The following is a 22,500-nucleotide window of genomic DNA, read 5'->3' on the forward strand; positions in this document are numbered from 1 at the left end:
TGCTGAAGACTGTCAATTACTATGCTGAAGACTGTCAAGTACTGTGCTGAAGACTGTCAATTACTATGCAGAAGACTGTCAAGAAGACTGTTAATTACTATGCTGAAGACTGTCAAGTACTATGTTGAAGACTGTCAAGAAGACTGTTAATTACTATGCTGAAGACTGTCAAGTACTATGCTGAAGACTGTCAAGAAGACTGTCAAGTACTATGCTGAAGACTGTCAAGAAGACTGTTAATTACTATGCTAAAGACTGTCAAGTACTATGCTGAAGACTGTCAATTACTATGCTGAAGACTGTCAAGAAGACTGTCAATTACTATGCTGAAGACTGTCAAGAAGACTGTTAATTACTATGCTGAAGACTGTCAAGTACTGTGCAGAAGACTGTCAATTACTATGCTGAAGACTGTCAATTACTATGCTGAAGACTGTCAATTACTATGCTGAAGACTGTCAATTACTGTGCAGAAGACTGTCAATAATTATTACTATGCTGAAGACTGTCAATTACTGTGCAGAAGACTGTCAAGTACTATGCTGAAGACTGTCAAGTACTATGCTGAAGACTGCCAAGTACTATGCTGAAGACTGTCAATTACTATGCTGAAGATTGTCAAGTACTATGCTGAAGACTGTCAATTACTATGCTGAAGATTGTCAAGTACTATGCTGAAGACTGTCAAGTACTGTGCTGAAGACTGTCAAGTACTGTGCAGAAGACTGTCAAGAAGACTGTTAATTACTATGCTGAAGACTGTCAAGTACTGTGCTGAAGACTGTCAAGTACTATGCAGAAGACTGTCAATTACTATGCTGAAGACTGTCAAGAAGACTGTTAATTACTATGCTGAAGACTGTCAATTACTATGCTGAAGACTGTCAAGAAGACTGTTAATTACTATGCAGAAGACTGTCAAGTACTGTGCTGAAGACTGTCAAGAAGACTGTTAATTACTATGCTGAAGACTGTCAAGTACTATGCAGAAGACTGTCAATTACTATGCTGAAGACTGTCAAGAAGACTGTTAATTACTATGCTGAAGACTGTCAATTACTATGCTGAAGACTGTCAAGTACTGTGCTGAAGACTGTCAAGTACTATGCAGAAGACTGTCAATTACTATGCAGAAGACTGTCAAGAAGACTGTTAATTACTATGCTGAAGACTGTCAAGTACTATGCAGAAGACTGTCAATTACTATGCTGAAGACTGTCAAGAAGACTGTTAATTACTATGCTAAAGACTGTCAAGTACTATGCTGAAGACTGTCAATTACTATGCTGAAGACTGTCAAGAAGACTGTCAATTACTATGCTGAAGACTGTCAAGAAGACTGTTAATTACTATGCTGAAGACTGTCAATTACTGTGCAGAAGACTGTCAATTACTATGCTGAAGACTGTCAAGTACTGTGCAGAAAACTGTCAATTACTATGCTGAAGACTGTCAATTACTATGCTGAAGACTGTCAATTACTGTGCAGAAGACTGTCAATTACTATGCTGAAGACTGTCAATTACTGTGCTGAAGACTGTCAAGTACTATGCTGAAGACTGTCAAGTACTATGCTGAAGACTGTCAATTACTATGCTGAAGATTGTCAAGTACTATGCTGAAGACTGTCAAGTACTGTGCTGAAGACTGTCAAGTACTGTGCAGAAGACTGTCAAGAAGACTGTTAATTACTATGCTGAAGACTGTCAAGTACTGTGCTGAAGACTGTCAAGTACTATGCAGAAGACTGTCAATTACTATGCTGAAGACTGTCAAGAAGACTGTTAATTACTATGCTGAAGACTGTCAAGTACTATGCTGAAGACTGTCAAGAAGACTGTTAATTACTATGCAGAAGACTGTCAAGTACTGTGCTGAAGACTGTCAAGAAGACTGTTAATTACTATGCTGAAGACTGTCAAGTACTATGCAGAAGACTGTCAATTACTATGCAGAAGACTGTCAAGAAGACTGTTAATTACTATGCTGAAGACTGTCAATTACTATGCTGAAGACTGTCAAGTACTGTGCTGAAGACTGTCAAGTACTGTGCTGAAGACTGTCAAGAAGACTGTTAATTACTATGCTGAAGACTGTCAATTACTATGCAGAAGACTGTCAATTACTATGCTGATGACACATGCAGAGCAACAGCACACTAAGGTGGGCAGCAGTGTCGTTTCACAATATCATGTATGGGAAATATGGTTCAGACGTTGACTGGAAGGACAGAAACACCAAATCCTCAAATTAATCAGTTGGTGTTGCAGTAAACATCAAATCATCAAATCAGTTGCAATCTTATCAGGACACGGAGAAAAACAAAAACAAAAACAAACAAACAAAAAACAAAAGCAAACAAACATTACATAATGTTGACGTGGTGTTGCAGTAAACAGCAAATCCTCAAACCAGTTGCCTTCTTATCAGAAGACGAAGAAAAAAGAACAGCAAAACATTACATAATACTGACGTGGTGTTACCGTTTCAATGTGTGGTGAGGTCAACGCTGCTTTTACAAAATGGACATGCCCACTGGGAATGGCAGTAAACTTACAGGAAACGAATTACCCATGTGTTGATGCCTTGGCTTTGCATGGGCAGGCTTGGAACAATTGTTCCCAAAGGCTGTGTGCATCTCGGCTTTTCTAGGATTTTTTTCCCCAGTAACATAGCGGGTCGAAACTTTTGGCCATGAGGCCGGATTAATTTCAAGGTCTGGTTGAAGTTTAGGAAAGTTGTACACTTGCATCTGCACTTTGTGGGGAAGGGGGGAGGGGCGAACTTCATACCTCCCACCTCTCCACATCTTCCGATCGAGCGCTGTGCAAGGGCTGTTAAAAGGAAGGTTCCGAGACGCTGCCCTGTTGTCTCCTTTGTTGTGATGGAAACCACCTCAGGCATCACGTGACAGTGTCTACGGGCGTCGTGAGAGTCATTGTCACGGCTTAAAATAGATGAGGTAACCCCGAAGCAGCACAATAAAGGTGTCCTCTCAAGAGCAAACACATGCCTCCACGAGATACGAAACTATTACAACACCAGGACTCCCAACACTGAACAACACCACATCAAGGACGCGAGATAAAACAGGCCGTCAAACTCAACACCAGTGCATGTCATGAAAGTTTTTGCTTTTTGTTGTTTTTCCCTCCTGCACTGAAGCAGTATTCGTCCTGCTTCCAGGGTGTGGCTGAAGCGTTACCCTGTGCACGGGTTGCTCAGACTGGAACACATCCTTTCTTCCCCATGCCTTAGCTCTGAGACAGCTACGACTGACAGTGGGATTAGTTTGTTTCTTTGGGTAAGATGGGTTGCCTGCAGGGTTTGGTTTGGTGTTGTACTTGCAGAGCAGTATTTGTTGATCGTCTCTGCTAGTCTCAGTGTGTGTAAGACGGTGGGGAGTGGGGGGGTGGGGGGTGGGGGGGTAAATGTGTGTGTGTGTGTGTGTGTGTGTGTGTGTGTGTGTGTGTGTGTGTTCCTGGTGGACTGGTGCTGACCTGGCGGCTAGTTATATGGCAATGTGAAGAGTGCTTCTTGCTTCTGCTGCACTAGGAGAGGCAGGAGGAAGGGGCAAACACACACGTACACACACATACACACACACACGCACGCACACGCACACACAAACACACACACACACACACACACACAGTATAGAGAGCTTTGTCCTATGTTCTGTGAAAGCCTGTTACAACATATTGCCGTCTCCTCGGCTTTTCAACTTTCCATATAAAAGCAGGTAACAATTAAAGCAATGCAGAGTGTTGCATACAGGCACAGACTGTGACTTGCACGTGAAGCTATTTTGTGTGGAAAAAAAACTACAAGAACAAAAAACCAAAACCAAAACGTGTACATATTAAGCTAAAACTGTTTTCTTGCTGACTGACAGATGTGTCACTTTGGAACGAGAGATGGGTCTGATGGGTTATGTCCAGCTAATCTAGTTATGAGTATCTCTTCCATGAATCTGTCCCTCTCCCTCTCTCTGCCTCTGTCTGTCCGTCTGTCTGTTTGCTTCCCTCTGTCTCTCTCTCTGTGTTTCTCTGTCTCTCTCTCTGTGTCTCTATCTCTGTCTGCCCCTGTCTCTGTCTATGCTTGTCTGTCTGTCTGTTTGTCTCTCTGTGTGTCTCTCTCATTCTCTATCTCTGTCTGTCTGTATGTCTGTCTGTCTGTCTGTCTGTCTCTCTATCTCTCTCTGTCTCCCTCTCTTGTAATACTTCATATTTTGTATAAAATAGATTGTAGCTCATTTAGTGTATTTGGTTGGTTGTTTGATTCTCAGGTTCAGCCAATATTGCAGCATGAAGCAGAAATTTGGGGACTGGAAAATAATGTAGCAACAGAAAAAAACGCATTTATTTGCAATGAAACGGTTTCTCAATGTAGACAGCCGAACTCCAAATGATCTTGTTTATGGTGAGCTGGGGAGATATCCGATTTATTTGAATTCATATATTAAATGTATCAACTATTGGCTGAAATTGACTAGAACGCATGAAAAACAGATTTCCGTTTAAAGCTTATAATATGTTATATTCTTTAGATAATAATGGCAAAAAAGACGTGGGCAACGAGTGTTAGACAGTGTTTGAATTCTTATGGTTTTGCATTTGTGTGGGACAATCAGGGGTTGAAGATATTGCCGATTTTTTAAAGTGCTTTAGGCAACAATTGTCATTGAACGAGGATGGAGTCTGAGTTATTCAGCTAAATCTAGTTATGAGTATCTCTTCCATGTAATCTAGTCTCTCTCAGACATCCTGCTGACCTCCGTCTGTCTGTATTGACTTCCTCTGTCGCCATACGAAGCATTAAAACATAGCATGATAAGTAAAATTAGCGAGTATGATGCTATCTTAGTTATCTGTCCGTATGATTGGTCGCCTCTATTTCTCTGTCTCTGTGCCTTTATCTCGATCTGTCCGTCTGTATCTCTCTGTGTCTCTGTACCTCTTTCTGTCTGTCTGTCTGTCTGTCTACCTGCCCCCTCTCTCTCTCCACCTTCCCATTTTCTTTCCAAAGGAGAATTTTCCTCAGAGAAGCTTTTTCTGTTTCAAAGAATCCTTCACTACCCCTATCTCTGTCTCTGTCTCTGTCTCTCTCTCTCTGTGTCTCTGTCTCTTCCTCTCTGTGTGTCCCTCTCCCCATCTATCCCCGAGTTTCTGTGTTCATGTGTCTCTGTGTTTTCTGCAAACCTGTCTGCCTATCTCACCTCATTTCTCGCTGGCTGTTTCTGTCTGTCATCCTCTTCTTCTCTCTCTCTATCTCTGTCTCTGTCTGTCTCCCCCCCTCTCTCTCTCCCTCCCTCTCTCTCTCTCTCGTTCGTTCGTAGTTCGTTCTCTCTGTCTGTCTGTCTGTCTGTCTGTCTGTCTGTCTCTCTCTCTCTCTCTCTCTCTCTCTCTCTCCTCCCCAGGAATATCGTTTCCATTGGTGGAACAAAAAACATTTTCCTGGTAACTGTGCTGGCTCAAAAGAATCCTTTAGCACCACGTCTCTGACCAGCTCCCAGCTGATGTTTCTCCTGTTGTAATAGGTCTCCTGACGTTTCTCCTGTGGCGACAGGTCTCCTAATGTGCCATCGATTTTTCTGATGTTGTCTTTCCATAGTTCCATTTTGCCAACCCCCTTCCCCCGCCCCCCCTCACCCACCCCCATCCTCATCACTAATCCTTTTGGATGCTGGTGCGATGATTACAGTGGTAATATCTTATTCCCGTGGTTTGGACATTACCTGAAGTATTGGTCATTTTCACGTTTTAGTTTGGTGTTGCTGCAGCATTGTTCCCTTCTTGTTGTGTGAGTTCTGGTGTTGCTCCAGCATTGTTCCATTCTTGTTGTGTGAGTTCTGGTGTTGCTCCAGCATTGTTCCATTCTTGTTGTGTGAGTTCTGGTGTTGCTCCAGCATTGTTCCATTCTTGTTGTGGAAGTTCTGGTGTTGCTCCAGCATTGTTCCATTCTTGTTGTGGAAGTTCTGGTGTTGCTCCAGCATTGATCCATTCTTGTTGTGGAAGTTCTGGTGTTGCTCCAGCATTGTTCCATTCTTGTTGTGTGAGTTCTGGTGTTGCTCCAGCAGTGTTCCATTCTTGTTGTGTGAGTTCTGGTGTTGCTCCAGCATTGATCCATTCTTGTTGTGTGAGTTCTGGTGTTGCTCCAGCATTGTTCCATTCTTGTTGTGTGAGTTCTGGTGTTGCTCCAGCAGTGTTCCATTCTTGTTGTGTGAGTTCTGTCTTCTGCACCATTCTGTCTCCTGTCCAGTGACGTATACACCATCCGATAAAAATATGTCTTTTGTCTGCGAAATGTGGAAAGTAATGAATACAAATCACTTTATTTCATCACTCATATCTCCAACGCTATCGTCTTTCTATCTCTTCTGTTTTTTCGTCACAAGAAGCCATTAAAAATAGCATGATAAGTGAAAGTAGCGAGTATGATGCTATCTCTGTTATCTGTCCGTTTGATTGTCTGCCTCTATTTCTCTGTCCCTGTGCCTTTATCTCGGTCTGTCCGTCTGTATCTCTCTGTGTCTTTGTACCTCTTTCTGTCTGTCTGTCTACCTGCCCCCTTTCTCTCTCCGCCTTACCATTTTCTTTCGAAAGAAGAATTTTCCTCAGAGAAGCTTTCCTGTTTCAAAGAGTCCTTCACTACCCCTCTGTTACCGCCCAGGTTCCAGCTGCTGTTCCTCCCGTGGCAACAGCAGATTCCGCGTGGTCCAAGTGCCAGTGAATTCCGCTTTATTTCGTTGTCCCTTCCCGCCACTCTCCCAGTTTTGAAATTCTGGTAATGTCCTCTTTTAGCGTCCACAATTATCGCACCTTCCTAAGCGAAATATTTCGCGTGCTTTGCAATGGAGGCATGTGAGAAATGACATGGTGTCTGTAGTGGACCCTTCTAATCAAGAAAGAGGCACAATTCACCGCGAAATGACCCATTACATCAACCCCAACAATCAAGAAAGAGGCACAATTCACCGCGAAATGACCCATTACATCAACCCCAACAATCAAGAAAGAGGCACAATTCACCGCGAAATGACCCATTACATCACCCCAACAATCAAGAAAGAGGCACAATTCACCGCGAAATGACCCATTACATCACCCCAACAATCAAGAAAGAGGCACAATTCACCGCGAAATGACCCATTACATCACCCCAACAATCAAGAAAGAGGCACAATTCACCGCGAAATGACCCATTACGTCAACCCCAACAATCAAGAAAGAGGCACAATTCACCGAACAATGACCCATAACATCAACCCGAACCAACACTTGTCGTCTCAAGCCGCCATGGTTTTTTCCCCCCTTTCTTTTTTTTTTTTTTTTTTTTTGTTTTTTGTTTTTGTTTGTTTGTTTGTTTGTTTGTTTGTTTGTTTACATTTTCATGGTTTGCAGGACCAATAATAGAAAGAGCAAGATGGCGGGAGGTTAGTTTAGTGACTGAATCTGTACTGAGTTGATTAAAACAGGGTTCGAAATAGAGTCAAACCCCACTGAAAATGGGTTACAACATCTACTAATGGTAAAATCGTTTCGTCTGTACTCTACTCAAAAACTGCCGGTGAAATAGGACCCTGAATTTGGGACGCAAAAACAAGACTTCTACCTCGAGAAAGTATTTACCAGGAAGATGTTCGCTGGTATAATTGAGAATTCGAACAAAGTACCAAAACAGACAGTGACCGAAAGGAGGCATAGCTTGTCAAAACGTCCGGGGGGTAAGATACAGACGGGGTACAGTTACGCGCGTGACACCCTCGCGTGCAAGATAGGGAATTGATTTATGCTCGCAGAGTTTCTTGGGATGTAGAACGGTCCTCTTTCTGCTCCTAAGTAGTGTGTCCCTGTGTGTTAGCAAGTAGTGTGTCCCTGTGTGTTAGCAAGTAGTGTGTTCCTGTGTGTTAGCAAGTAGTGTGTTCATGTGTGTTAGCAAGTAGTGTGTCCCTGTGTGTTAGCAAGTAGTGTGTCCCTGTGTGTTAGCAAGTAGTGTGTTCCTGTGTGTTAGCAAGTAGTGTGTCCCTGTGTGTTAGCAAGTAGTGTGTCCCTGTGTGTTAGCAAGTTAGTGTGTTCCTGTGTGTTAGCAAGTAGTGTGTCCCTGTGTGTTAGCAAGTTAATGTGTCCCTGTGTGTTAGCAAGTAAACAAGTAGTGTGTCCCTGTGTGTTAGCAAGTAGTGTGTCCCTGTGTGTTAGCAAGTTAGCATGCAGTGTATCCCTGTGTGTTAGCAATTACTGTGTTCCTGTGTGTTAGCAAGTAGTGTGTCCCTGTGTGTTAGCAAGTAGTGTGTCCCTGTGTGTTAGCAAGTTAGCATGTAATGTGTCCCTGTGTGTTAGCAAGATAGCAAGTAGTGTGTCCTTGTGTGTTAGCAAGTTAATGTGTCCCTGTGTGTTAGCAAGTTAACAAGTAGTGTGTCATTGTGTGTTAGCAAGTAGTGTGTCCCTGTGTGTTAGCAAGTTAGTGTGTCCCTGTGTGTTAGCAAGTAGTGTGTCCCTGTGTGTTAGCAAGTAGTGTGTCCCTGTGTGTTAGCAAGTTAATGTGTCCCTGTGTGTTAGCAAGTAAACAAGTAGTGTGTCCCTGTGTGTTAGCAAGTAGTGTGTCCCTGTGTGTTAGCAAGTTAGCATGCAGTGTGTCCCTGTGTGTTAGCAATTACTGTGTCCCTGTGTGTTAGCAAGTAGTGTGTCCCTGTGTGTTAGCAAGTAGTGTGTCCCTGTGTGTTAGCAAGTTAGCATGCAGTGTGTCCCTGTGTGTTAGCAAGATAACGAGTAGTGTGTCCCTGTGTGTTAGCAAGTTAGCATGCAGTGTGTCCCTGTGTGTTAGCACGTAGTGTGTCCCTGTGTGTTAGCAAGTAGTGTGTCCCTGTGTGTTAGCAAGCAGTGTGTCCCTGTGTGTTAGCAAGTTAGCATGCAGCGTGTCCCTGTGTGTTAGCAAGTTAGTGTGTCCCTGTGTGTTATCAAGTAGTGTGTCCCTGTGTGTTAGCAAGTAGTGTGTCCCTGTGTGTTAGCAAGTTAGTGTGTCCCTGTGTGTTAGCAAGTAGTGTGTCCCTGTGTGTTAGCAAGTAGTGTGTCCCTGTGTGTTAGCAAGTTAGCATGCAGCGTGTCCCTGTGTGTTAGCAAGTTAGTGTGTCCCTGTGTGTTAGCAAGTAGTGTGCCCCTGTGTGTTAGCAAGTAGTGTGATCCTGTGTGTTAGCAAGTAGTGTGTCCCTGTGTGTTAGCAAGTAGTGTGTCCCTGTGTGTTAGCAAGTTAGCATGCAGCGTGTCCCTGTGTGTTAGCAAGTTAGTGTGTCCCTGTGTGTTAGCAAGTAGTGTGTCCCTGTGTGTTAGCAATTCTGTTTCGTAGAGGAGAGCAATGGGAATTTCTGCTGCCTTTCCTTTCATCCAAAAGCAAACTTGCGAAGGGTGAAACAGAATCAAAACCAGAATCGAATCTCGTTGCAAGTGTTGATAAACATGTTTAATTTTACAAGAACCAACAACATTAGTGTGGAATGCTGATAGTGTGTCACATTTGTGCATCGAATATCGATGTCTGAAAACAACAAATGACTCTTTGTATGGCTGTTTTACCTGCATGTCTGTCTCGACACAATTTGACACTTCAACTGACTCTTGAAATATTCTAAAAGATAGTATGAGGACAGCGATCACCAACAAAATGAAATAGTGAACTGGGAGAAGAACACGATGAGGAGGGGGAGGAGAACACGATGAGGAGGGGGAGAAGAACACGATGAGGAGGGGGAGGAGAACACGATGAGGAGGGGGAGAAGAACACGGCGACAAAGACAACGACGGAGGAGGAGAAGGAGAATACGTTTGACAGGAAGAAGAAGAAGAAGAAGAAGAAGAAGAAGAAGAAGAAGCTGGCTAGTGCCAAAAGGATATGCCAACACGTAGAGACAGAGGCAAAAAGGCGGGCGTGGTGGGTAGGGGGGTGGGGGGGGGATAGAGTGGGGTGAGAGGGTAGACAGAGATAAAGACAGACGGGCAGGAAAATGGGCAGAGAAAAATACATTTAAACGGGTCAGCACCACGTTTACCCAAACCAGAGGTAATCAGCCTGGCGTATTCTCTCTCTCTCTCTCTCTCTCTCTCTCTCTCTCTCTCTCTCTCTCTCTCTGTCTCTGTCTCTCTCTCTCTCTCTGTCCCTGTCTCCATCTCTCTCCCTCCCTCCCTCTCCCTCTCTCCCTTCACCCTCTCTCTCTTTTTTGCATCATTTCTTTCTTTTTTTCTCTCTTTTGGGACAGTGAGAGAGAGAGAGAGAGAGAGAGAGAGAGAGAGAGAGAGAGAGAGAGAGAGAGAGGATGAATGGTGTTACATGATGAGACAATGTCTAATGAAATTTGCTGACTTAATTGGTGCATTATTACCCACCGGGGTCGGCTAGCTCCCTGGTGTTGTTAATGTTTCCCATGTCAGTGGCTTTTCTGTTGCCTTCACATGTTTACAGCGTGTCTTGAAGCATCACATGTTGTTCTCGTGTGACATTTGTTCCTGGGTTCTTCTGGTTGATTTTCTTCCAGCCAGACGTGATTCAGTTTACTCTGAGTGTGTGGTGGAACAGAAGACTTTTCTTCCAACAATGCGTGCTTTAGTTTACTTTGAGTGTGCAGTGTGCGGTGGAACAGAAGACTTTTCTTCCAACAAGAAGTGATTCAGTTTACATTGAGTGTGCGGTGGAACAGAAGACTTTTGTTCCAACCAGACGTGATTCAGTTTACTTTGAGTGTGCGGTGGAACAGAAGACTTTTCTTCCAACAAGACGTGCTTCAGGTTACTTTGAGTGTGCAGTGTGCGGTGGAACAGAAGACTTTTCTTCCAACAAGACGTGATTCAGTTTACTTTGAGTGTGCGGTGGAACAGAAGACTTTTGTTCCAACCAGACGTGATTCAGTTTACTTTGAGTGTGCGGTGGAACAGAAGACTTTTCTTCCAACAAGACGTGCTTCAGGTTACTTTGAGTGTGCGGTGGAACAGAAGACTTTTCTTCCAATCAGACGGGCTTCAGTTTACTTTGAGTGTGCGGTGGAATGATTTTGCTGAAAGCAGAACAGCTGCCATTTATTTATCTATTGTGCATGCATAAACACTCTATTTATTTGCGCGCGTGCTTATTCTTCTTTTTTTTTATACATCAGTGCCTTTTTTTATATATCTGTTTGTTTGTGACAAACAGTGTGTATACTTTTGTTACTCGTTTGCTTATTGTTTTAAACTTGTATCTGATAACATTTACGTTATTCAAATTTATTCACAACCTCTGACATCTCTTACAAAAAAATACTGTTGACCTTCTGGGTCCTGCTCCATCTTCCCTTCGTCACCTCTCTACAGTCATCTTCAACCATCACCTCTCTACAGTACCATCATCTCTCTACAGTCATCTTCAACCATCACCTCTCTACAGTCATCTTCATCCATCATCTCTCTATAGTCATCTTCAACCATCATCTCTCTACAGTCATCTTCAACCATCACCTCTCTACAGTCATCTTCATCCATCATCTCTCTATAGTCATCTTCAACCATCACCTCTCTACAGTACCATCACCTCTCTACAGTCATCTTCAACCATCACCTCTCTCTCTACAGTCATCTTCAACCATCATCTCTCTATACAGTCATCTTCAACCATCATCTCTCTACAGTCATCTTCAACCATCACCTCTCTCTCTACAGTCATCTTCAACCATCATCTCTCTATACAGTCATCTTCAACCATCATCTCTCTACAGTCATCTTCAACCATCACCTCTCTCTCTACAGTCATCTTCAACCATCATCTCTCTATACAGTCATCTTCAACCATCACCTCTCTCTCTACAGTCATCTTCAACCATCATCTCTCTATACAGTCATCTTCAACCATCACCTCTCTCTCTACAGTCATCTTCAACCATCACCTCTCTCTCTACAGTCATCTTCAACCATCACCCCTCTCTCTCTACAGTCATCTTCATCCATCATCTCTCTACAGTCATCTTCAACCATCACCTCTCTATAGTCATCTTCATCTATCATCTCTCTACAGTCATCTTCATCCATCATCTCTCTATAATCTTCATCCATCATCTCTCTACAGTCATCTTCAACCATCATCTCTCTATAGTCATCTTCAACCATCACCTCTCAGTCATTTTCAACCATCATCTCTCTACAGTACCATCATCTCTCTATACAGTCATCTTCAACCATCACCTCTCTATAGTCATCTTCATCCATCATCTCTCTACAGTCATCTTCAACCATCATCTCTCTACAGTCATCTTCAACCATCACCTCTCTACAGTCATCTTCAACCATCACCTCTCTACAGTCATCTTCAACCATCACCTCTCTATAGTCATCTTCAACCATCATCTCTCTATAGTCATCTTCATCCATCATCTCTCTACAGTACCATCATCTCTCTACAGTCATCTTCAACCATCACCTCTCTCTCTACAGTCATCTTCAACCATCATCTCTCTATACAGTCATCTTCAACCATCACCTCTCTATAGTCATCTTCAACCATCACCTCTCTATAGTCATCTTCAACCATCATCTCTCTACAGTCATCTTCAACCATCATCGTTATTGTGGCTTGTGTTTTAAGAGCGCTTCTAACACTAGCATTGTACTGTATTACTCTTTTTGTCACAACAGATTTCCCTGTGTGAACTCCGGGCTGCTCTCCACAGGGAGAGCGCTTCGCTGCACGAGTGCGCCACTCTTTTTTTTTTTCTTGTATTTTTTCCGTCCTGCAGGTTTTTTATGTTTTCCTATCGAAGTGGATTTTTCTACAGAAATTCACACACACACACACACATACACACACACACACACACACACACACACACACACACACACACAACCACGCACGCACGCACGCACGCACGCACACACACACACACACACACACACACACACACACACACACACACACACACACACACACACACACACACACACACACACACACACCAGGTGTAGGACCCTACAGGGCAAACACAGTTTCATGAGCCTACCTTCAATACGCTCTATGGAAAAAGAGGAGCTAAAATAGATCAGGGTCAGCTCTTTTTCCCCCTTGCGCTGAATGTTATATTTCTCTCATTCATACATCATCATTAACAAAATTATGCACAATTCCCACGTGTCGCTATAGAAAAATTACATCATGAACGCATTAAGTAACTGCAGTGCAGTCAAGTGAAATTTAACTTGCAAAGAAAAACAAACAGTGAAAAGAAAGAAAAAAAAACCCAATCAAACAAACAAAAAAAACCCAAACAACTAAATATTTAATTTTAACTGATTATCCCACACAAACCATGTACCAAAGACATTGGACATTTCTACACGATGCGCTCCAAGGAGAAAGAGGGGCTAAAAATCAATCAGGGTAAACTGGGCCGGGATGGAGCAAGGTCATCTCACGTGACAGCTCCCTCCAGACAACAGACCTCTGTTCCACAGTGAACGGAAGCCAAAGAAAGAAGCCTGACTGCTGGCCAGGGGCGATAAGCGAGTCACAATTACTTTCAGAAAAAAAAGAGTCGATATTTGCCTATCTGTCAAGTGTAGATAAACACCGTGCTCTGTTTCATCATGACGTGTGTGTGTGTGTGTGTGTGTGTGTGTGTGTGTGTGTGTGTGTGTGTGTGTGTGTGTGTGTGTGACTATATGAATAGAATCCAGAATACCAGTATCAATATTAGCACTTTTAGTGTTATTTTTAGTGTTATGGGAATGTGTTGTAATACCAGTTCATCAGCAGTTTTCAAAAAGCAACAAAAATGTTTGGGGAACAGAGGGGAAAAGCCGCACGAACGTTTGTTTCCCCAGATGTATTTACCAATAGAAATTATCCAATGGTTATTTCGACATTTATCCAGTACAGGTTTCAAACGCCATTAACTGCCATAATAAATTTTATGAATGACCATTGGTTGAAATATTATGGTAGAAAGAAAGAAAGAAAGAAAGAAAGAAAGAAAGAAAAAAGAGAAGAAAAAATCCTCTACAGTCTGCATCAGCAACTCAGAGTAGCTACCACGTTCATCTTAGTTCTTGGTACCAAACTCGAATCAAAGAGGTGATGTAAAAGTCACACGTGAAAGTAGAATAGTTTCACACTCAAATCTTGATTTCACTGGAGAAAAAATGAAACGGAAACTCTTCGAGGTAGGGTTAATGGCCAGTGCGAAAACATCGACCCTCTTTTCCGCTGTGTGCACTCGTGAGCTCCGCTTCAGCTCCCTGCCGTGGGCGTGTCGCCACTAGTGTTCCACGCACGATTTGCTGCAGTGCTGGGTGCTGGTCCGGAAATGAGTTCGTCTTGTCTGGATCATGAAGGGGAAAATCAGCAAGATCACAAGACCATTTTTCGCCTTCCTGATAGTCTTCTTCTTCTTCTTCTTCTTCTTCTTCTTCTTCTTCCCCTTCTTCTTCTTCGTCCGTGGGCTGCAACTCCCACGTTCACTCGTGTGGGCTTTTACGTGTTTGACCGTTTTTATCCCGGAATGTAGGCAACCATACTCCGTTTTCGGGGGTATGTTGGAGTTCAAGGATACGTGGTAACACACATGGTTTGATGATATACGGGCTGGAAACGAAATCATCCATCGTCTTCAATGCCTCTTACTATTGCTCCATCACGTGAAAGCACATGTACTCACGTGTGCACTCTCTCTCTCTCTCTGTCTCTCTCTGTCTCTCTGTCTCTCTCTCTCTCTCTCTCTCTCTCTGTCTCTCTCTCAACCTCTCTCTCTCAACCTCTCTCTCTGTGAAGATGAATGCCATCTGTTGTTCGTTTGTTTTGAGTAAATTGATTCACGGGGAAAAAAAAAAAAAAAAAAAAAAAAAAAAAAAAAATATATATATATATATATATATATATATATATATCCAAGACTGTTTAAACATTCATGTACACTTCTTCGATGAAACAGTGAGCAGAGAAATTGTCAAGTATCAGAATTTATTTTCCAATGTCATCAAAAGGAGAAACCATCTACTCAGACATAATTAAGTAAAATATCAGATCCATGAACGGTATGGTAATGTGTGATGCTATTCGATTATTAGAATACCTCTTCCCATGCCCACCCCAAGTCCCCTGGTTTTGAATTGTGGTCCGTGGCCAAAGTTCGTTAAAACATGTTCGTTCGTTCGATCGTTCGTTCGTTCCTTCTGTGCGGATCTTAAGAAATTAGGCCCAGCAACCACATATGAACGCAGCAAATAAACAGACAATGCAGAGAAACGGTGAAACAATATCCACAACAAAACGATTCCCGCAGGTCGTTGGAAGCTTCATAATCAGTTCTGAAATTGAATTCAGGAACAAAACAAAACAGCGTGAAATCAGCGCTCTGAGAAAAACACGAGGAGGTGACATCTGGAAATACGTGATTTCATTAACAATGAAAGGACGTTATGTGCCCCTGGGGACACATCGGGAATTGTTTCCCCACTTCCTGCTTCCCTCCCCCTCCCCCCTCTCTCTCCGACTCATCTTTCTCTTCCCTCTCTCCCTGTTTTCCTCTACCACAAAGAATGCTTTCTCTTCCTTCTCTCCCTGTTTTCTCCACCACCAAGAATGCTTTCTCTTCCCTCTCTCCCTGTTTTCCTCTACCACAAAGAATGCTTTCTCTTCCCTCTCTCCCTGTTTTCTCCATCACCAAGAATGCTTTCTCTTCCCTCTCTCCCTGTTTTCTCCATCACCAAGAATGCTTTCTCTTCCCTCTCTCCCTGTTTTCCTCTACCACCAAGAATGCTTTCTCTTCCCTCTCTCCCTGTTTTCTCCACCACCAAGAATGCTTTCTCTTCCCTCTCTCCCTGTTTTCTCCATCACCAAGAATGCTTTCTCTTCCCTCTCTCCCTGTTTTCTCCATCACCAAGAATGCTTTCTCTTCCCTCTCTCCCTGTTTTCCTCTACCACAAAGAATGCTTTCTCTTCCCTCTCTCCCTGTTTTCTCCATCACCAAGAATGCTTTCTCTTCCCTCTCTCCCTGTTTTCTCCATCACCATGAATGCTTTCTCTTCCCTCTCTCCCTGTTTTCTCCATCACCAAGAATGCTTTCTCTTCCCTCTCTCCCTGTTTTCCTCTACCACCAAGAATGCTTTCTCTTCCCTCTCTCCCTGTTTTCCTCTACCACCAAGAATGCTTTCTCTTCCCTCTCTCCCTGTTTTCTCCATCTCCAAGAATGCTTTCTCTTCCCTCTCTCCCTGTTTTCCTCTACCATCAAGATTGCTTTACAAAAAGTTGGACAGTATTGTTCAGATTCAGTTGTTAAATGTATTGTTGATAATACTGGTGTTGCTGCTGATGCTTTTAAACAGCCTGGACTCCTCTGGTTCTGCTCTCTCTCTCTCTCTCTCTCTCTCTCTCTCTCTCTCTCTCTCTCTCTCTCTCTCTCTCTATATATATATATATATATATATATATATATATAGTGTGTGTGTGTGTGTGTGTGTGTGTGTGTGTGTGTGTGTGTGTGTGTGTGTGTGTGTGCTTCCATGTGTATCTCCCGCCCCTCTCTCTCTCACTCTCTCTCTCTCTCTCACACACTTCCCCCCTCTCTCTCTCTCTCGCTTTCCATGTCCCATCTGTCAGTCTGTAGCAGACTGTCTATCCATCTGTCCCTCTCGGTAGGGCTCTCCTTCGCAAAGAAAGGGAAACAGGAAGAACGAAATATGTCGGACGTTTTATGCCCTCCTTAGCTACTTTTGTATGGACAGTGTGTATGTAAAGCCTTTTGAAATAAGAAACAGGGTCTGGTAAACCCTGAGGAGCGGGTTCCCTGGGGAAGTAACGGCACAGTACCATCATCCTTCACCTGTCACCATTGTCTCTCTGCCCATTTAAACAGTCCTCTACATGGACTGTCTGCTTCTTCTTCTTCTTCTCTTCCTCCTCCTCCTCCCCCTCCTCTTCTTCTTCTTCTTCTCTTCCTCCTCCTCCTCCCCCTCCTCTTCTTCTTCTCTTCTTCCTCCTCCTCCTCCCCCTCCTCTTCTTCTTCTTCTTCTCTTCCTCCTCCTCCTCCCCCTCCTCTGCTTCTTCTCTTCTTCCTCCTCCTCCTCCCCCTCCTCCTCTTCTTCTTCTTCTCTTCCTCCTCCTCCTCCCCCTCCTCTGCTTCTTCTCTTCTTCCTCCTCCTCCTCCCCCTCCTCCTCTTCTTCTTCTTCTCTTCCTCCTCCTCCTCCCCCTCCTCTGCTTCTTCTTCTCTTCCTCCTCCTCCTCTTTCTCTTCTTCTTCTTCTCCTTCCTCCTCCTCCACCGTCCTGTTCTATTTGTGTTTGTCACTGTCCTTATTACGATGTAATAATTAATTGCAATGTTTTTAAAAGCGAATATGTGAAATGCTTTTATTTGAGAACATATGTTTATTACTCTTGTTTAATCAAGTTATCCGCGCGTGTGGGGTGGGGGGAGGGGGGGTGCAGTGCGGGTGTGTGCTGATTATCTGGTTGTGGTTTTCCGCAATTCATCTTTATTCTTATCTTATCTGTCTTTTTATAATCAATGTGCAGTATAGTAGGCTATGTTTATAATTATATTCAAATAATGTTTTTTCTTTCTGTTTTTACATTAAGAATACTAGTTATTACCTGCAGTGTGTGGATGTATGTATGAAACGATGTATGTGATATTTTTTACATTTGTATCTTCGTAATATTTGTAGGGGCTGTTGTTGGCTTTTACAGTTATGGTCCCCATGTTGTTTACTTGTTTATGTTGTGATAATGCACCTGACCAAATTTCTCCAGTTCGAGATAATAAAGTTATTCTTATCTTATCTTCTTCTTCTCTTTCCGTTGCTGCCGTTGTTTATGCTTCTGCTTCTTTTACTTGTTTTTCTTATCTTTATTTTCTGGGTTTTCTTTTTCCTGTTCGTGTTCTTCTATTTTCTCTGTCTCCCCAGCATTGGCTTTCTATCATCTGTCCACTCCCATCGCCCCCCCCCCCTCCCCCCTCAAACTTGTCTGTCTTTCATTTTGTCGAAGTTCTTCCCTTTCTCTTCTACACTTTGTACACGTTAAACAACAAAAACCGCACTCAGTTTGCCCTCCCATTGGGAAGCCAGGAGACGATGCTCGGTTTTGTTTCCATCTGCTGTTGTTTTCAGCTGGCATCAAGGATGCCCGTTGTCAGGTCTCAAGCGAATCATTAGGGGAAGTAGAAAGGGTTTGTAATTTAGACTTTCCTTTGCTATAATGGGTTGTTGGTCTCCACCTGAACCCCCTCCCCCACTCTGTGTGTGTGTGTGTGTGTGTGTGTGTGTGTGTGTGTGTGTGTGTGTGTGTGTGTGTGTGTGAAAAACTCCAAAGTTTCACAGGAAACTTTACTCTCCACAGTCCTGGTATATTCTTCTGCAGGTGCTGCTGTGTCATCCAGCGAGATTTATGTCATGAAGTATTGCACCACACGCATTCATTTGTCACCAGCTCCTTGACATGTCCTTCTCAGTACCTTGTAATGTCAAATGTGTTTGTTTAGATCAAATCTCTCTCTCTCTCTCTCTCTCTCTCTCTCTCGGCCTTTCTCTCTCCCTCAAACGGCTGCGTAAGCGTCTTGCTAACCATTGTCTTTTCCTCCACAATCATCGCCCTCATATGCAAGCACACGTCACCCACCGGCGAAATTTGCTGATGCAGAAAGTCATTCTCTGTTCTTCCGTAGTTTCCCTGAATTCCGTCCTGTATCCTGTCCATGTTTCCCTCCATGTTTCCTTTCCATGTTTCCTGTCTATGTTTCCTGTCCATGTTTCCTTTTCCATGTTTCCTCCATGTTTCTTTACCATGTTTCCCTTTTCCATGTCCTTTCCATGTTTCCTGTCCATGTTTCCCTTCCACTGTTTCCTGTCCATGTTTCCTGTCCCATGTTTCCCTTCCATGTTTTGTCAGTTTCCTGGTAATTTCCCTGTCCTCATGTTTCCTCGTCCATGCTTTCCTTTCCATGTTTCCTTCATGTTCTGTCAATGTATTCCCTCTACTGTTTCCCTTTCCATGTTTCCTTTTCCTTGTAGTCCTTTCAATAGTTTCCTGTCAATATTTCCCTATCCATGTTTCCTGTCCAGTGATTTCCCTTCCATGTTTCCCTTCCATCGTTTCATCATGTTTCTGTCAGTGTTTTCCTTTCCCTGTTTCCCTCCATGTTTCCTGTCAATGTATCCTGTCAATGTATCCTTTCCATGTTTCCTGTCCATGTTTCCTGTCCATGTTTCCCTCTTTCCCTCCATGTTTCCTTTCCATGTTTCCCTCCATGTTTCTTTTCCATGTTTCCCTCCATGTTTCCTGTCCATGTTTCCTGTCCATGTTTCCCTCCATGTTTCCTGTCCATGTTTCCTTTCCATGTTTCCTGTCCATGTTTCCCTCCATGTTTCCTGTCCATGTTTCCCTCCATGTTTCCTGTCCATGTTTCCCTCCAGCCCTTGTAGCGGGCAGGGAAGGATCATTTCACCCGTCCTCACTTCTTCAGTTCTTTCTTTCAACAATAACTTTAAAACTCTCTTCTTCAGTTCTTTCTTTCAACAATAGCTTTAAAACTCTCTTCTTCAGTTCTTTCTTTCAACAATAGCTTTAAAACTCTCTTCTTCAGTTCTTTCTTTCAACAATAGCTTTAAAACTCTCTTCTTCAGTTCTTTCTTTCAACAATAGCTTTAAAACTCTCTTATTCCAAATTATTGATCAGCGAGTTGGGGGTTATGAAAAAAAGGCATCTGCTCTTTTTTTTCCTTTTTTGTTTGGCAGATTTGGTGTAGCGTGTAGCCTTTATGGATCAGTCCGCACGCTCTGACAGATCCTTGAAACTGAAACTCACTGGAAAGTCTCAGCTGTCATACAGTCTGTTCATCAATAACTGTGCCCACATACAACCAGTCTGTCACCATGTACCAGGGACCTCCGCCACCAAATGTCACCATAGTAACTGGACTTTTATCATAGCTAAAAATAGAACAGGCACATCACAACCAACCAAAGCCTGTCTGTTCGTTCCAGAGCGAGTCGAGATTTGCGTTGTCATTAACGAGGATTTAGTTTGTGTACGTTGCTTCGCGGTGGACGTGTATATATATATATATATATGCCTTCAGGAGTATGACCGAAGAAGGAACTTGTGCACGTTTGTTCAGACTCGATCCCTCGGCTCTGAGAAAGCCAGGACGGTGAGGTGGCTTATTTTATTTGCTTTGGTGGAGATGGGTTGCCCTCGGGGTGTAGTCTTAGTTGCAGTCAGATCACACACACACACACAGACAGAGAGAAAGAGAGAGACAGAGACAGAGAGAGAGAGAGAGGAGTTGTTACATCCCCGATACACTGGTGATGAAATGGTGAGTTGGATAGAAATGTGGAAACTGGTCAAAACGTGGTAAGGGCGAGGCGGAGAGTGACACAGAGAGAGTCACTGGGACAGGAGGAGGGGGAGACAGAGACAGACACTTGTACACTTTGGTTCATGGGCTCTGTAAGTTGACGAGCCATTGTTAGTGTTGTCTGGCATTTTCATGAAGCAAGGACAAATTAATGCTGTGTGTGTGTGTGTGTGTGTGTGTGTGTGCGCGCGCGCACGCACTTACCCGTGTGGGAAAGTCACTGTGCGTGTGTGTGTGTGTGTGTGTGTGTGTGTGTGTGAATGAGAGAGAGAGAGAGGGGGAGTTTTCAAACAACCCGATGTCTACCATTTTCTTTCCCAATTCTTTCCATGAGCTGGCACGCAACATTTTAAGTGAAAGCATTACGTGACAGAAAGGCACAGACAGCAACATTTTCTACGCGCGTGACTGGCGTGCGGACTGGAGGAAGGGAGAGACTTCACCACACTCCTTCCTCCTCACTGGTCAAGGGCTTCGTGCTGACTTGCATGTCCGCCTCATAAGGAGAAGAGAAATGCATCTGCATGTTCTGCTGCCTCATGGAAATCAAGTTAGTGGTGAAAGCGCATTCTGCAAGCATCTTTTTATTCGCATCTGTTTTTGTCTCTGTCTGTATCACTGTGTGTGCCTGTGACAGTGTGTGTAATTGACGGTGTATATCGCTCGCTCTGTCTCACTCCTTCCCTGTCATGAACAGCGTTTACTTTGGAAAGGAGACATTTCAAACCAAACTTTTGCAGACTCTCACATCATTCTTCTTGTCAGCATCCAACTTCCAGCTAATGTGTCTGCTGTGGTGTGGTGAAGTAAAAGTCTTTCTGCGCGGTCGTTGCGAGTATGATTTGGTGATGTCAGGATGACGAGGTTGTGTTAACAGTTATCACGTGGAATTCCTGTCCTCAGGAAATGACGCTCTAGTCATTTTCATTTCAATGTGGCTCAAAGTTTTTTTCCAGCCTCGTTTTTATTGTGTGATTTCTGCTTTTGTGTTTTTAGAGCGATTAACGGTTATGGTTATCTCTCTCTCTCTCTCTCTCTCTCTCTCTCTCTCTCTCTCTCTCTGTCTGTCTGTCTGTCTGTTTGTCTCTCTGTCTGTCTGTCTGTCTGTCTGTCTCTGTCTGTCTGTTTGTCTATCTATCTGTTTATCTATCTATCTGTCGGACATTCAGAGTGATAGTTTTCACTGCAATGCTCCCCCCCCCCCCCACACACACACCGTCTCTCTCTCTGTCTCTCTCTCTCTGACATACTGACATACAGAGTGATGGTTTCACTACAGTGCCCCCCTACGCCCCCTATCTGTCTCTGTCTCTCAGTCTCTGTCTCTCATTCTCTCTCTCTCTCTCTCTCTCTCTCTCTCTCTCTCTCTCTCTCTCTCTCTCTCTCTCTCTCTCTCTCTCTCTCTCTCTTACAACGACAGGTATGTAAGTCGGCCAGTGTGCTAATATCTCCACAGCTGGAAAATATGGATTCATTCATTCATTTATTCTCTCTCTCTCTCTCTTTCTGTGCGCGCGCGCGCGCGCGCGCGTGTGTGTGTGTGTGTGTGAATATTAACGTGTATGTATGTGTATGAGAGAGTGAGTGCGTGCGTGTGCGCGCGCGCACGTATGCGTCTGTGTGATACATTGCCACCCTTCCTGTCCCGAACAAAGCGACGTCGTCATGAGAATGCTCAGTCACTGATCGCTCCGCCAATCTTTCCTCATCCGTGTAAATCCCTGGCCTGCAAGAGCCAGTCAATGTTCCATGCTTCACTGTGCGGTTCTTAACGTTATGGCGAAATCTGTCTGCCAAAAGTTGACAAGTGGGTCTGTTCTTTTTTTTTTTTTTTCGCTTCTCACACGAAAAAGCAGGTTAGAGGTGAACGTCAGCAAGTTTTACTCTTTTCCTAAGTTTCTCTCTTTTTGTTTGTCTTGCTTGTCTCTGTCTGTCTTTCTGCCTGCTGAATGTCTTTCTGCCTGTCTGTCTGTGTTCTTCACACACACACACACACACACACACACACACACACACACACACACACACACACACACACACACACACATACGAGGAGTGATGGCCTACAGGTAACGCGTTCGCCTTGGAAGCGAGAGAATCTGAGTGCGCTGGTTCGAATCACGGTTCAGCCGCCG

The 22,500-nt window shown here is 43.7% G+C and overlaps 1 protein-coding gene and 1 pseudogene across 1 annotated transcript in view; both read left to right on the top strand.

The window, feature by feature from the left end:
• The window catches only part of LOC143282554 (neuronal acetylcholine receptor subunit alpha-10-like), a 335,088-nt gene that overhangs the window by 153,516 nt on the left and 159,072 nt on the right, over positions 1–22,500 (top strand). The gene's annotated exons all lie outside the window — the stretch shown is intronic.
• LOC143282315 (uncharacterized) lies at positions 324–1,556 on the top strand (annotated as a pseudogene).

The sequence above is a fragment of the Babylonia areolata genome, chromosome 5 (genome assembly GCF_041734735.1).
Source record: "Babylonia areolata isolate BAREFJ2019XMU chromosome 5, ASM4173473v1, whole genome shotgun sequence".
NCBI lineage: Eukaryota > Metazoa > Mollusca > Gastropoda > Neogastropoda > Buccinidae > Babylonia > Babylonia areolata.